The sequence below is a fragment of the Mesoplodon mirus genome, assembly GCF_964341445.2.
Source record: "Mesoplodon mirus genome assembly, chromosome: 1".
Lineage (NCBI taxonomy): Eukaryota > Metazoa > Chordata > Mammalia > Artiodactyla > Ziphiidae > Mesoplodon > Mesoplodon mirus.
The window spans coordinates 21,240,449-21,255,365 of record NC_138976.1 but is presented as its reverse complement, the minus strand read 5'-3'; the positions used below and the strand labels follow the sequence as shown (position 1 = coordinate 21,255,365).

General features: G+C 39.4%; 1 protein-coding gene across 1 annotated transcript in view; it reads left to right on the top strand.

Moving 5' to 3' along the window:
* LOC309799833 (protein SPATA31F1-like) overlaps window positions 1-14,917 on the top strand; it is a 114,447-nt gene that overhangs the window by 2,196 nt on the left and 97,334 nt on the right. Inside the window, 1 exon segment of the mRNA XM_082613426.1 lies at window positions 5,523-5,567. The gene's annotated coding sequence lies outside the window, so the exon portion shown is untranslated.

Here is a 14,917-nt window from a genome sequence, read left to right as displayed (position 1 = left end):
CCATGCTGTTCATTGCTTCTATATCGTTTTGCTCATCAGTATTTTGATTCCTCTGTCTGGAATGGCCTCACCACTTTTTTCCACCTGGCTAATTCTGCATTGGAAGCATGGAGTCTTAACCACTGGACCACCAGGGAAGTCCCCAACCTGGCTAATTCTTAATTGTCCTTCTATCCCAATTCAGGCATCATCTCAGAAAATTTACCCTGAAGGTCTGGTTTGGGCTAAATGTCCCTTTTTCCTGCTCTACATAGTGAATCCGAGTGGGGTCCTGTGGAGCTTCCGGGCATGGAGGCCTTTTTGTCCCCCATTTCTTGGCAAGACTCCAGCCTCCATGACATTCCCTGAGTTCCAAAGGGCAGATTCGAACAGTTGCTAATCAAGGAAGGAGCAGCCACAAAACCACCTGAGGCAAGATTAAAGGAATTAGAGAAGCTCATTAAGATTAGCATTTTATTGCTCATCTTGTCAGCAACCCCACCCTTGGAGCCGACCAGACCCAGTGTTGTAGCCATTTTGAAACTGTGCAGAAGAAGAATGCAAGACTGTTACTGCCTGGATCCTTACTGCATACCGGTGACCATGAGCTCCAGCTATAAGACCTCTCCCTATTCCCCAGGGAGGGGGGCACAGTTCTTGAGGCGCTAGCCTGCTGTGTTCCCCTCTCTGCCTGGCAAAGAATAAAGCCACCCTTTCTTCCTCCTCCAAAACTCTGTCTCCATATCTCGTATCTCATTTCCGCATCGGTGTACAGGAAGCCAATATTTTGGCACCAATAGTGATTATCTCTGTCTTTTCATTTAAAACCCTTTAAATCTATTACTTTGTGTATAATGACCTTCTTTTAAAAAATTAATTAATAATATTTATTTTTGGCTGCATTGGGTCTTCGTTGCTGGGTGCAGGCTTCCTCTAGTTGCAGAGATCAGGGGCTATTCTTCATTGCGGTGCGTGGGCTTCTCATTGTGGTGGCTTCTCTTGTTGCAGAGCACGGACTCTAGGCACGTGGGCTTCAGTTGTGGCATGTGGGCTCAGTAGTTGTGGCTTGCAGGCTTAGTTGCTCTACGGCATGTGGGATCTTCCTGGACCAGGGATCGAATCTGTGTCCCCTGCATTGGCAGGCGGATTCTTAACCACTGTGCCACCAGGGAAGTCCCTATAATGATCTATAATTTCAATAGCAGCAGTCTGAGCATGTCTTATTTTTCAGTTTGTAGTCTTCCTAGACTCTTGATTATGGAGGTCTGTTTCCTTGTGTGTTTGATATATTTTACTAGGAGCTCATTTGGTTATACTTTTAAACTTTGTGAATCCTGAAGGGCCTGGATTGAGATGATTTGTCTTGGTTTCTCCTGGGTGCTAAGGCACTTGACCAACCTGGAATTATTTGTTTTTTTCTTGGATTGACTATGTTTATTTCTCAGACTATGAGTATGGTGTAAATTCACATCCCGGGTCTTCATGAAACTAGGGCTATGATGATAAATTATTAGGGAAAATTATTAGTATTAATGTTGTTAGTGTTTCCACTCAGTTTTGCTAATTCTATTTCTCAAATCTGTCTCTTCTCCCAATTTGATGCTGAAAACTTGGCCTCTGTGCACTGATGCTGAATCGAATCGAATCTTAGAGACTGAGTTTTGGGTGAAGTAGAAAAAAATAGCTTTATTGCTTTGCCAGGCAAAGGGGGACACAGCGGGCTCATGTCCTCAAAAACTGTGTGTCCCAACCCGGGGTGTGGTGGGGGGCACTTGGTGAGGAGTATTATAGCAGTGGTTCAAGGATGGGGTTGCTGATAAGGATCAGGGTGTGTGCAAGGCCTGCATTCCTTTAATCTGGCCTCAGGTGGTCTCTTGATGAGCTTCTGTGGTTCTCAGGGTTATCAAACTGTGACCTTCTCTCTGGAATGAAGAATGCTTCATCAAGTAGTTAACATCTTCCATTTTTGGGGGGGTTTTAGTTCTGCAGAAGAGCTCACAGATATTGTTATGTGTATCCCTTGAGGCGAGGAGGAACCAGGTCCCTGCCTCAAGGCTGCACTGTTGTTTCTTGACTGCTCCTCCCTTGTCTCTGCATCTCCTCCCTTTCCTAATTAGCAGCTGTTTGAAACTGTCCTTTGGAAGTAAGGGAAGGTCATGGAGACTGAAGCCTATTTCCTACAAACAAGAAATAGGGGACACAGAAAGACTTCCATGCCCAGGAGCCCCACAGGGTCCTGCTTGGTTTCACTTTTTTTTTTTTTTTTGCGATACACGGGCCTCTCACTGTTGTGGCCTCTCCTGTTGCGGAGCACAGGCTCCAGACGCGTAGGCTCAGCGGCCATGGCTCACGGGCCTAGCTGCTCCACGGCATGTGGGATCTTCCTGGACCGGGGCAGGAACCTGTGTCCCCTGCATCGGCAGGCGGCCTCTCAACCACTGCGCCACCAGGGAAGCCCTGGTTTCACATTCTTAGTGTCACCAGGGACAAATTGGTTTTTTATGGCTCTTGTTTCCAGCATGCAGATTTTTTTTGTTCACATGTTCATAGTATAGCCCTTTTGGTTGCCTGGCTTTATGTGCAGTTCTCAGATTCAGCTCCCCTACTTTGTCAAGTCTAAATAATATGCCTTGGTGGGGCTGATAACCAGTAAACTTTAGGTTTCTGGGTTGGGCATATTTTTAGGGCAGCCCTAGTGTCTGTGTTGGCTTTTCATCTAATTTTGGCTCTAGAATTTCTTTCTTCCTCCTTTCCTCACCTCTTTCCCTCTTTCCCTTCCCCTCTCTTTTTTCCCTTTCTCTCCTCCTCTCTCCCTCCCTCCCTCCCTGTCTCCTTTCTTCTTTCTTTCTTTCTCTCTTTCTTGCCTTCTCTTTCTCTCTTTCCCTTTCTTTCTTTCTCTCCTCCCTTCCTTCCCTCCTTCCTTCCCTCCTTTCTTCCTTCCTTCCTTCCTTCCTCCCCTTATAAAAGTGTATTTGTTCTAGTTAAGCCAGCATTTGGATTTTTGCAGTGCAAGGGCATTTCATAACATCTAGCCTAGTTAAATTGCCAGAAATTGAAATCTTATAGACTTCATTTTAAAAATTGGATTCTATTTCAAGCTTACTTGAAGATTTTTACCATGGAATCTCTGTCAAATACTTGTTTGCTTTTCTTTTGGTTATATTTAAAATTAGTGGTTTTTAAAAAAAATCAGAGTAATATATGAACATTGCTTTGAAAGTCAGATAGTAATTTCTCTTAACAAAAAGCAGGCTTGGGAATTCCCTGGCCATCCAGTGGTTAGGACTCAGCACTTTAACTGCTGGGACCTGGGTTTGATCCCTGGTAGGGGAGCTGAGATCCCGCAATCCATTCAGCGTGGGCAAGGCAAAAAAAAAAAAAAAAGGCAGGCTCTTTGCTCCCACCTTCTTCTACTGCAAGCTCTGCTTATCAGAGGTAACCACTTTAAGTTCTTTTGGCTATTTTTTGCATTGTTCACATCCTTATTTTTTATTTTTTAAAATAAGTTTATTCATTTATTTATTTTTGGCTGTGTTGGGTCTTTGTTGCTGTGTGCGGGCTTCCCCTAGTTATGGTGAGTGGGGGCTACTCTTCGTTGTGGTGCGCCGGCTTCTCATTGCAGTGGCTTCTCTTGTTGCGGAGCGTAGGCTCTAGGCACACGGGCTTCAGTAGCTGTGGCACATGGGCTCAGTAGTTGTGGCTTGTGAGCTCAGTAGTTGTGGCTCGCGGGTTCTAGAGCGCAGGGTCAGTAGCTGTGGTGCACTGGCTTAGTTGCTCCGCAGCATGTGGGACCTTCCCAGACCAGGGCTCGAACCTGTGTCCCCTGCATTGGCAGGTGGATTATTAACCACTGAGCCACCAGGGAAGCCCCACATCCTTATTTTTAAGTAATAAACTTTTACCAATATTTCTTGATTTATTAATTTTAGACAGTATATATTGATTTTTTTAATTGAAGTATAGTTGATTTTCAATGTGTTGATTTCTGCTGTACAGCAAAGTGATTCAGTTATATATATATTCTGTTTTGTATTCTTTTCCATTATGGTTTATTACAAGATATTAAACATGGTTCCTTGTGCTATACAGTAGGTTCTTGTTTATCTATTTTATATATAGTAGTTTGTATCCATTAATTCCAAACTCCTACGTTATCCCTCCCCTACCCCCTTTCCCCTTTGGTAACCATAAGTTTGTTTTCTATCAAACTCTGGATTTTAAATGTGTTACAGGACATGATCCATTTTCTTATAAATATTTTAAAGTATTTATAGAGGAATCTCAAGTTTTAACAACATACACAGCTGTTTCTTTATGTATTTTGTGGCACGTTATGGTTACTGTGTCATTATTGTGCACTGCAGTTGCCTTTGACAGATGATTTCCTTTATGTCGTGTGGAGGAAATTCACTTAACTGAGTCCTCACAGTTGACTACAGAGTGAGACCCAATGTTCAATGAGGGCCATCAACAATGCGGCCAAAGTCTGTTGTGAAAAAGTGTGTTTCTGAGTGATAAACACCAAAAGAATGCTCTACAGCAGAGAAAAATGAAAAAGCTGGTGGTTGTGTAAAAAAATTTTCAGATAGTAAAATGGACAATGTTAAGAGGCATTTGAGCAAACATTAAGAGATATTAAGAGCAAATGTGGTAAGGAGTTTCCTTTCAACAGTCATTTCAGCATGTAAGCAATATGAAAACGTAATTACTGAGACATCTTTCATCCTTTTTGGTACTGCATTCGAAATCCAATGTATATTTTACACGTGCAGCGCATCTCAGTTCAGACTAGCCCCATTTTAAAGTGCTTTAGCCACGTGTAGCTAGTGGCTACCATATGTAACAACACAGGATTAAATTATGAAGACAGTTCAGGACACTTAGAGGAGAACAGTCTTTCAACACACATTCATCAGTCACGGTACCTTCTCAGGTATCTCTGGATCAGGTGTTTCCTTTGTGATTGAGCTGATCTGGAGCGCAATGCTGGGATGCTAGAGTCTAAGCTCCATACCCAGGGGACAAAATCCTATCAAATGGAACATTCATACACTTGTTGGTCTGAGATTATTTACCCTTTTCATTAAGGAATACTGACTAAAAATCAATTGAGGATCACATACAGAAAACATTTGTTTGAGATTTTCAAAGGAGAAAAAATAGAAAATACTTTTTTTTTTTTTGCGGTACGCAGGGCTCTCACTGTTGTGGCTTCTCCCGTTGCGGAGCACAGGCTCTGGATGCACAGGCCCAGCGGCCATGGCTCACGGGCCTAGCCGCTCCGCGGCATGTGGGATCTTCCCAGACCAGGGCACGAACCCGTGTCCCCTGCATCGGCAGGCTGACTCTCAACCACTGCACCGCCAGGGAAGCCCAGAAAATACTTTAACCATTTTAAAAATGATTTCTGGGTAAGAACCCAGAATTTCATTAATTCAATGTAGAAAATCGTATTCTTCATATATAATGAATGTCTGCAGCTTGCCTAGAGGGAGGAGAATAAGAATTGAGTCCAAGCCCCTCATTCCTTTTTTGTTTTGCAGCATCAGTGCAGGGAAGAAGAGGAGCAAAGAGGGAGCATTTGGTAGGTAAGGTTCTGCCTATTTAATCTGGAGCTCTGAAGGGTTAACCTTAATCTCTCCTTTCTGTGAGACCCAGGTCCATATCCATAGTCTCTAAGGACGTCAGCTGCTAGAGCTCATCACTCTTAGAAAACAAACCTCTCAGCAGGGAGAGTCATAGGAAAGAGTCAGAACCAAGAACACTTCTCCAGTTCCCTGCCAGGTCCATCCATGGGAATGGAAAAATGGTGGAGCGGGCCTGTGGGTCTTGCCCACTAGGTGGCAGTGTGAAACATGGTGGAAAGGATATCTGGAGGCAGACCTTTTGGGTCCTGTTTTGGGACAAATTGTTTAATTTTCCTAAGGCTCAGATTCCTCCTTGAGATACACTTGACCTTCATCCCTCACAGCGTGGTTATGAGGATCAGATGGGATAAAGTATAAAATGCTATTCCATCCTTGAGCCTGTCTATTGTTGTCACTGACTGTTTGACCTTGTGTACTAATGCTTGGGGCTCTTGGAGTCTAGTCTCCCAAGAGCCTCCCCCAGAGGACAGTTTTGCTCAGCTTTCTATAAGATCCTTTGCTCCTACCTTCACCACATGTGACCAAGTCTCCTGCTTTCCCAGCTTGGAGAGTTTGCCAGAAAGGAGCGCACGTGACATGGGACCTGCTTGCTCTTTGGAAAAACGGGTATTGATGAAGCTCTTCTTCTTTCCTGCCCCCTCTTCCTAGCATGGCCTCTGTGACTGCAGGGCCCCTGTGCAACCGAGGCTGACATGAGAGGGTAATCCTATAGGGAAGGGAATGTGAAAGAAATCCCTCATTGAGGAATAAAAGAAGCAACTTGAAGTCAGTGATGTAGGGAACATGACTCCTGCCAGACTTGCTGGGCCCTCCTATCCTCATTCTGCTCCCAGCTGCAGCTTGTACATCCTGTCTTTTGCAGCCATCTGGGCAAGCTTCTTGATGAGGACAATTTGTAGCAAGATCCCTGCTGAGAGGATCATGATAGAGTGACTATAGAAGCTGATCTTCTGATGACTGGGGAGGTTGGGAAGATGCTGCTTCATCTGTGTCCCTTCGGCTGTGTCCCATAGGTTCTCTGCCTGAGCCACCCACTCTCTGTCCTCCCCACTCTCTCCAGACCCTCTAGAAAAGGAGAGAGTGACCTCTCTCACACTGTCCTATTTATCCCTCTGATAGCCTGAGAACCTACAGAGACCCATCTTCCCACACTGTACTCATCTTAGTTCATTGTCTCCTTCCTTTAATTGTACCCCAACATCCCAGTGGGCCCCAGGCCTACATCACTCTTTTCATTCACATCACTGGCCTTCTTTCTTCCATTAGAGGTCACTCTGCCATTTGCCCCCATATTTTCGCTGACTTATTTTTCTCATCCACTGATAGTTTTATCTCCTCCATCTGTAGAGCTTTGCCACTGGGTGCCCTCCTTGCCTTTTTATTCACTTAACCTTCTTTGACCACACCTCTAAACAAAATTCATTTATTTTGTTTATTTTTATTTTTGGCCGTGTTGGATCTTCGTTGCTGCGCGCGGGCTTTCTCTAGTTGAGGCAAGTGGAGGCTACTCTTCGTTGTGGTGCATGGGCTTCTCATCACGGTGGCTTCTCTTGTTGCGGAGCACGGGCTCTAGGCACGCGGGCTCAGTAGATGTGGCTCGCAGGCTCTAGAGCACAGGCTCAGTAGTTGTGACGCATGGGCTTAGTTGCTCCGCGACATGTGGGATCTTCCCGGACCAGGGCTCGAACCCCTGTCCCCTGCATGAGCAGGCAGATTCTTAACCACTGTGCCACCAGGGAAGCCTGGACCCCGTCTCTATCTTTTATCTTTGTTCCAGGATCTCTGCTGCTAGACCCTACCTCCCCCCAAACTCTCAAGACTGAGCCTCTCTTTATAACCAGTCTTTTTTTATTACTCTCACCACCTTTTGGCCACCAGCCCTTTTTGCCACTGGTTCCCACTTTCTTATTGGATTGTCCTCCATCTCCAACACTTGCCTTTTCCCCTCTTCCTTCAGAGCACACTCAGATCCTATTCTCTAGCTAGACTTTGTGTCTGGACTATTTCACCTCACTTAACTCCACCTTTTCTCAGGGTATCAACCTCTTATGCATGGATCTCTCTTATTCATTTAAAAAAATATTATTTCTAAAAATTGAGATATAATTCCCATACCATAGAATTCACCCCTACGAAGTGTACGATTCATAGTTTTTAGGATATTCTCAAGGTTGTGCAATCATCACCACTATCTAATTCCAAAACACTTTCATCATTTCAACAAGAGGTATGCCCAATAACACACTCCTCATTCCTCCCTTCTCCCAGCCCCTGGCAATCACTAATCTATTTTCTGTCTCTATAGATGTGCCTGTTCTGGATATCTCATACAAATGGAATATATAATATAATTGAAATTTTGTGTCTAGCTTCTTTCCCATAGTATAGGATTTTGAAAGTTTATCCTTGTTGTAGCATGTACTAGTACTTCATTCCTTTTTTATGGCTGAATAATATTCCACTGTATCGATATACCACATTTTGTTTTTCCATTTGTCAGTTGGTGGACATTTGAGTTATTTCCATCGTTTGGTTATTATGAATAATGCTATTATAAACATTTGTGTGTAAGTTTTGTGGAAATATATGTTTTCATTTCTCTTGGGTATGTACCTTGGAGTGAGATTGTTGGGTCATATGATAATTCTATGTTTAACTTTCTGAGGAACCATAAAATTATTTTCCAAGTGACTGCACCATTTTACATTTCTCAGCAATGTACAAGGGTTCCCTCATGACCAATGGCATTGACATCTTCTCATGTGTTTGTTGGCCATTTAAATATCTTGTAGTCTGGCAAAATTTCTATTCATGTCTTTTGCCTGTCTTAAAATTGGGTAGATTGTCTTTTTGTTGTTGAGTTATAAGAGTATTTTATGTATTCTGGATACTAAACCCTTATAAATGTATGATTTGCAAATACTTTATCCCATTCTATGACTTATCTTTTCACTCTCTTGATAGTGTCCTTTGACGCACAAAACTTGTTAATTTTGATGAAGTCCAATTTTTCTGTTTTTCCTTTTGTTGCTCACATATTTGGTGTCATATCTAAGAATCCATTGCCAAATCCAAGATCATGAAGATCTACTTCTGTGTTTTCTTCTAAGAGTTTTATGGTTTTAGCTCTTATATTTAAGTCTGTGATCCATTTTGATGTCATTGTTGTTTCTTTTAAATCATTAATTAATTTTATTGAGATATAATTGATACATAACATTGTATTAGTTTTAGATGTAGACTTCATTGTTTTTTATTGTGGTAAAATACACATAATATTTCTCATTCGTAAGTGTACAATTCAGATTCAGGCATTAGATACACTCACAATGTTGTGTAATCATCACCACTATCTACTCCTAAAACTATTTCATCATCCCCAACATAAACTCTGTACCCATTGAATAATAACTCCTTCTCCTTCCCCCTCCCACAACCCCAGCTTCTAGTAACCTCTATTCTACTTTCTGTCCCTATGAATTTGCCTACTCTAGGTACCTCATATAAGTGGATTCATATAAGATTTGTCCTTCTGTGTCTAGTTAATTTCACATGTTTTTAAGATTTACCCATGTTGTAGCATATATAAAAAATTTCATTTCTTTTTTTTTGGCTGACTTATATTCCATTGTATATATGTACTATATTTTGTTTATTCATTCATCTGTTGATGAACACTTGGGTTATTTTCACTTTTTGGCTACTGTGACTAATGCTGCTATGAACATTTGTGTACAAATATATGTTCAAATTCCTGCTTTCAGTTCTTTTGGATGTATACCTAGGAGTAGAATTGCTGGGTCATATGAAAGTTCTATGTTTAATTTTTTAAGGAGCCACCAAATTGTTTTTCTTAGTGGCTGCACTATTTTTACATTCCCACCAGCAATGCACAAGTGTTCCTATTTCTCCATATCCTTGTGAACACTTCTTATTTTCTGTTATTTAAATTTTATTATCCTACTTGGTGGAAGTGGAATGTCATTGTGGTTTTGATTTGCATTTTCCTCATGACTAATGAAGTTGAGCATCTTTTCATGTGCTTATTGGCTATTTGTAAATCTTCTTTGGAGAAATGTCAAGTCCTTTTATCTTTGATTTGGATTGTTTGCTTTTTTGTTGTTGAGTTGTTTATATATTCTGGATATTAATATCTTATAAGATATATAACTTGCAAATATTTTCTCCCATTCTGTAGGTTGTCTTTTCACTTTCTTGGTAGTGTCCTTTGATGCATAGAAGTGCTGAACTTTATGAAGTCTAAGTTATCTATATTTTTCTCTTGCTGCCTGTGCTTCTGGTGTCGTACCCAGGAAACTGTTCCAAAATGCATTGTCATAAAGTTTTTTCCCAGTGTTTTCTCCCCAGAGCTCTATAGTTTTAGCTCTTAAGTTTAGGTCTTTGATGCATTTTGAGTTAATTTTTATATATGGTGTAATATAAATATTCAGTTTTCTCAGCATCATTTGTTGAAAAGATTGTCCTTTCCCCATTGAATGGTATTGGAACCCTTTTCAAAAATCAATTGACCATATATGTGAGGGTTTATTTCTGGGCTCCTTATTTGATTCCATTGGTCTGTATGTCTATGCTTATGCTAGTACTATACTGTTTTAATTAATGTAGTTTTTTAAAAATAATTAATTAATTAATTAATTTATGGCTGCGTTGGGTCTTTGTTGCAGTGTGCGGGCTTCTCATTGCGGTGCCTTCTCTTGTTGTGGAGCACGGGCTCTAGGCACATGGGCTTCGGTAGTTGTGGCACGCAGGCTCAGTAGTTGTGGCTCGCAGGCTCTAGAGCGCATGCTCAGTAGTTGTGGCGTACGGGCTTAGTTGCTCCACTGCATGTGGGATCTTCCCGGACCAGGGATCAAACCTGTGTCCCCTGAATTGGCAGGCGGATTCTTAACCACTGTGCCACCAGGGAAGTTTCAATTAATGTAGTTTTTTAGTAAGTTTTGAAATAAAGAAGTATGAGTCCTCCAACTTTATTCTTCTTTTCCAAGATTGTTTTGGCTATTTGAGACTCCTTGCAATCCCATATGATTTTGATGATGGCTTTTCCATTTCTACAAAAAAGGTAGTTGGAATTTTAATAGGGATCATGTTGAATCTGTAGATCATGTTGGATACTATTGACATCTTAACAATGTTAAGTCTTCCTGTCCATGGGTACAGGATGTCTTTCCATTTATATGGTTCTTTAATTTTTTTCAGCCATGTTTTGTAGTTTTCAGGATATAAATCCTTAACCTCCTTGGTTTGATTAATTCCTAAGTATTTAATACTTTTATATGCTATTGTAAATGGAATTGCCTTCATAATTTCCTTTTTGGATGGTTTATTTGTGGTGCATAGAGAAACACAACTGATTTTTGTGTGTTAATCTTGTACACTGCAACTTGTTGAATTTATTTATTAGTGCTACTAGCTTTCTTGTGGATTCTTTGGGATTTTCTATATATAAGATCATGTCATCTGTGAATAGAAATAGTTTCACCTTTTCCTTTCCAATTTGGATGACTTCTATTTCTTTTTCTTATCAAGGAGAACTTCCAGTACACTGCTGAACAGCAGTAGTGAAAGTGAGCATCTTTGCCTTGTTTCTGATCTTAGGGCGAATACTTTCAGTCTTTCACCATGGAATATGATGCTAGCTGTGGATTTAAAAAAAAATACTCATTGTCATGTTGAGGAATTTTCCCTCTACTCCCTATTTCTGAGTTTTTGGCATGAAAAGTTTGGATTTTGTCAAATGTTTTTTCTGTGTCAGCTGAGATGATCATGTGGTTTTTTTCCCCTTTGTTCTATCAATATGATGTATTACATTGATTGATTTTCTTATGTTGAACCACCCTTGTATTCCTAGAATAAATCCCACTTAGCTATGGTAAATAATTCTTGTAATATGCTATTGAGTTCAATTTGCTAATATTTTGTTAAAGATTTTTGCATCTATTTTTTGTGTCTGTAAGGAATGTTGGCCTGTAATTTTCTTTTCTAATCTAATTTTATTATTTAAATTTATTATTTTCTAATTTTAGAATTTAAAATGTATTGTTTTCTAATTTTTCATTATCTGGCTGTGGTATCAGGGTACTGCTGACTTCATAGAATGAGTTAGAAAGTGTTGCCTCTTCAATTTTTGGAAAGAGTTTGAGAAGGATTGGTATTAATTCTTTAAATGTTTGGTAGAATTCACTAGTGAAGCCATCATTCTAGAATTTTTCTTTGTTGGAAGGCTTTTGATTACTGATTCAATCTCTTTGCTTGTCATTTGTCTGTTGAGATTTCTATTTCCTTTGAAGTCAGTTGGTAATTTCTATGTGTATTAATCAGGGTTCACCAGAAAAACAGAGCCAATAGGAGATCATATATATATATATAAAACCTAAGATCTCCTAATAATATGTATAATATATATATATAATCTAGGATCTCACATTGGTTATTTATGTGTGTGTGTTTGATTTCTACATATACGTGAATTTCCCCATTTCCCTTCTCTTATTGATTTCTTTCATTCCATTGTGATCATAGAATGTACTTTGTATGATTTCAGTCCTTTTAAGTTTATTGATATTTGTTTTAACGATTAATATATGGTCTCACTTGGAGAATGTTTTATGTGTACTTGAAAAGAGTGTATATTTTGCTATTATTGGATGGAGTGCTCTATAGATGTCTGTTAGGTCTAGTTGATTTATAATGTTGTTCAAGTCTTCTATTTCCTTGTTAATCTTTGGCCTAGTTCTATACATTATTGAAAGTGGCATATTGAAATCTCTCATTATTATTGTTGAATTGTTTATTTCTCCCTTCAGTTGTGTCAGTTTTTCCTTCATGTATTTGGGGTTCTGTTTTTAGGTGCATGTATGTTTATAATTGTTATATCTTCTTAATGAATTGACTCTTTTATAATTATAAAATGTAATCTCTTTTTTTGCCTCTTGTAACAGTTTTTCTTTTAAAGTTTGATTTGTCTGATATTAGTACAGACACTTTAGAGCTTTCGTTTTGTTATTGTTTGCATGGTATATCTTTTTCCATCCTTTTACTCTCTCTTTTTTTTTTAAAGGATGACCATATTTTTAAATTATTTATACTTTTTATTTATTTATTTATTTATTTATTTATGGCTATGCCAGGTCTTCATTGTGGCATGTGGGATCTTCATTATGGCATGTGGGATCTTTAGTTGCAGCATCCAGACTTCTTAGTTGTGGCATGCAGACTCTTAGTCGCAACATGAAGACTTCTTAGTTGTGGCATGAGGACTTCTTAGTTGCAGCATGTGGGCTTCTTAGTTGCACCATGCAGACTCTTAATTGCGGCATGCGAACTCTTAGTTGTGGCATGCATGCAGGATCTAGTTCCCCGACCAGGGATTGAACCCGGGCCTCCTGCATTGGAAGCCTGAAGTCTCACCCACTGGACCACCAGGGAAGTCCCTACATCCTTTTGCTCTTAATTATCTGTGTCTTTGAATCCAAAGTGTGTCTCTTGTAGATAGCATATAATTGGATCGTATATTTTTTAAAATCCATTTTTCCAATCTCAGTCTTTTAATTGGAAAGTTTTAATCCACTTATATTTAGTGTAGCATATGGTAGGGGTTATATCTACCATTTTACTTTTGGTTTTTTATATTTCTTATGTCATTTTTGTTTGTTTGTTTCTCAGTTGCTCCTTTACTGCCTTTTTTGTTAAATAGATATTTTCTGGTATGCTATTTTAATTACATTGTCTTTTACTATATTTTTGAGTTATTTTCTTAGTGATTGCCTTGAGGATTATAATTATCATAATTTATTGTCTTGGGGGTTGTAATTATCATAATTTATCTTGCTAATTTAGCCTGATAAATCTTATCTGTATCTTTTTTTATCTTAATAAATCTTAATTTATGACAATTTAGTTTGGACTAATACCAATTCAATTTCTATAGTATATAAAAATTTTGCTCCTATAGAGCTCCATTTTTTCCCCCTCCTTTGTACTCTTATGGGTGTACAAATTATATCTTTATACATTGTATGTCCAGCAACACAGATTTATTGCTTTATGAAGGTATTTTTTAAATCAGATGGGAGAAGAGAAGAGTTACAAACAAATATACGTTTATACTATCTTTTATGTTTTCCTCTGTAGGTACCTTTGCCAGTGCTATTTATTTTTTTTCATGTGGATTTGAGTTACTGGTCTAATTTCCTTTTTTTTTTTTTTTTCCAGCCTGAAGGACTCCACTAGTATTTTTTGTAGAGCAGAATTGCTAGCAATGGGTTTTCAGTTTTTGTTTATCTGGTCTTAATTCTTCCTCCATATTTGTGGATAGTTTCGGTGATTGTAGAATTTTTCTTTCAGACCTTTGAGTATACCATCCAATGCCGTCTGGCCTTGATAGCCTCTGATGAGAAATAAGCTGCTAATCTTATTGAGGATCCCTTGTATGTGATGAGTTACTTTTCTCTTGCCTCTTTCAAGATTGTCTCTGTCTTGTCTTCTGATAGTTTGATTATGATGTGTCTAACTATGGATCTCTTTGTGTTTATCATACCTAGAACTTGTTAAGCTTCTTGGATGTGTAGACTAGTCTTTCATTCAACTTGGAAAGTTTTGAACATTATTTTTCTGGCTATTATTTCTGCCCCTTTCTTTCTCTCCTCTCTTTCTGGGACTCCCATTATTTGTATGTTGTATACTTGATGTTGTCCCACAGGTCTTCTAGGCTCTGTTAATTTTTCTTCATTACTTTTTCTTTCTGTTCCTCACATTAGATAATCTCAATTGACTTATCTTCAAAATCACTGATTTTTCTTCCACCTGTTCAGATCTGTCTTTGAGCTCCTATTGAAAGTTTCATTTCAGTTATTGTACTTTTCAACTTCAGAGTTCCTATTTGGTTATATTTAAAAAGTAATTCCTATCTCTTATTTATAATCTCTATTTGGTGAGCCATTGTTTTCATACTTTCCATTAGTTTTTTCTAAAACATAGTTTTCTTTACTTCTTTGAACATATATATATATTTTTTTTCTGTACACGGGCCTCTCACTGCTGTGGCCTCTCCCGTTGCGGAGCACAGGCTCCGGACACACAGGCTCCGCGGCCATGGCTCGCGGGCCCAGCCGCTCCGCGGCATGTGGGATCTTCCGGGATCGGGGCACGAACCCGTGTCCCCTGCATCGGCAGGCGGACTCTCAACCACTGCGCCACCAGGGAAGCCCCTTTGAACATATTTTGAATGGCTGATTTAAAGTCTTTGTCTAGTAAGTCCAGTATCTGGATTT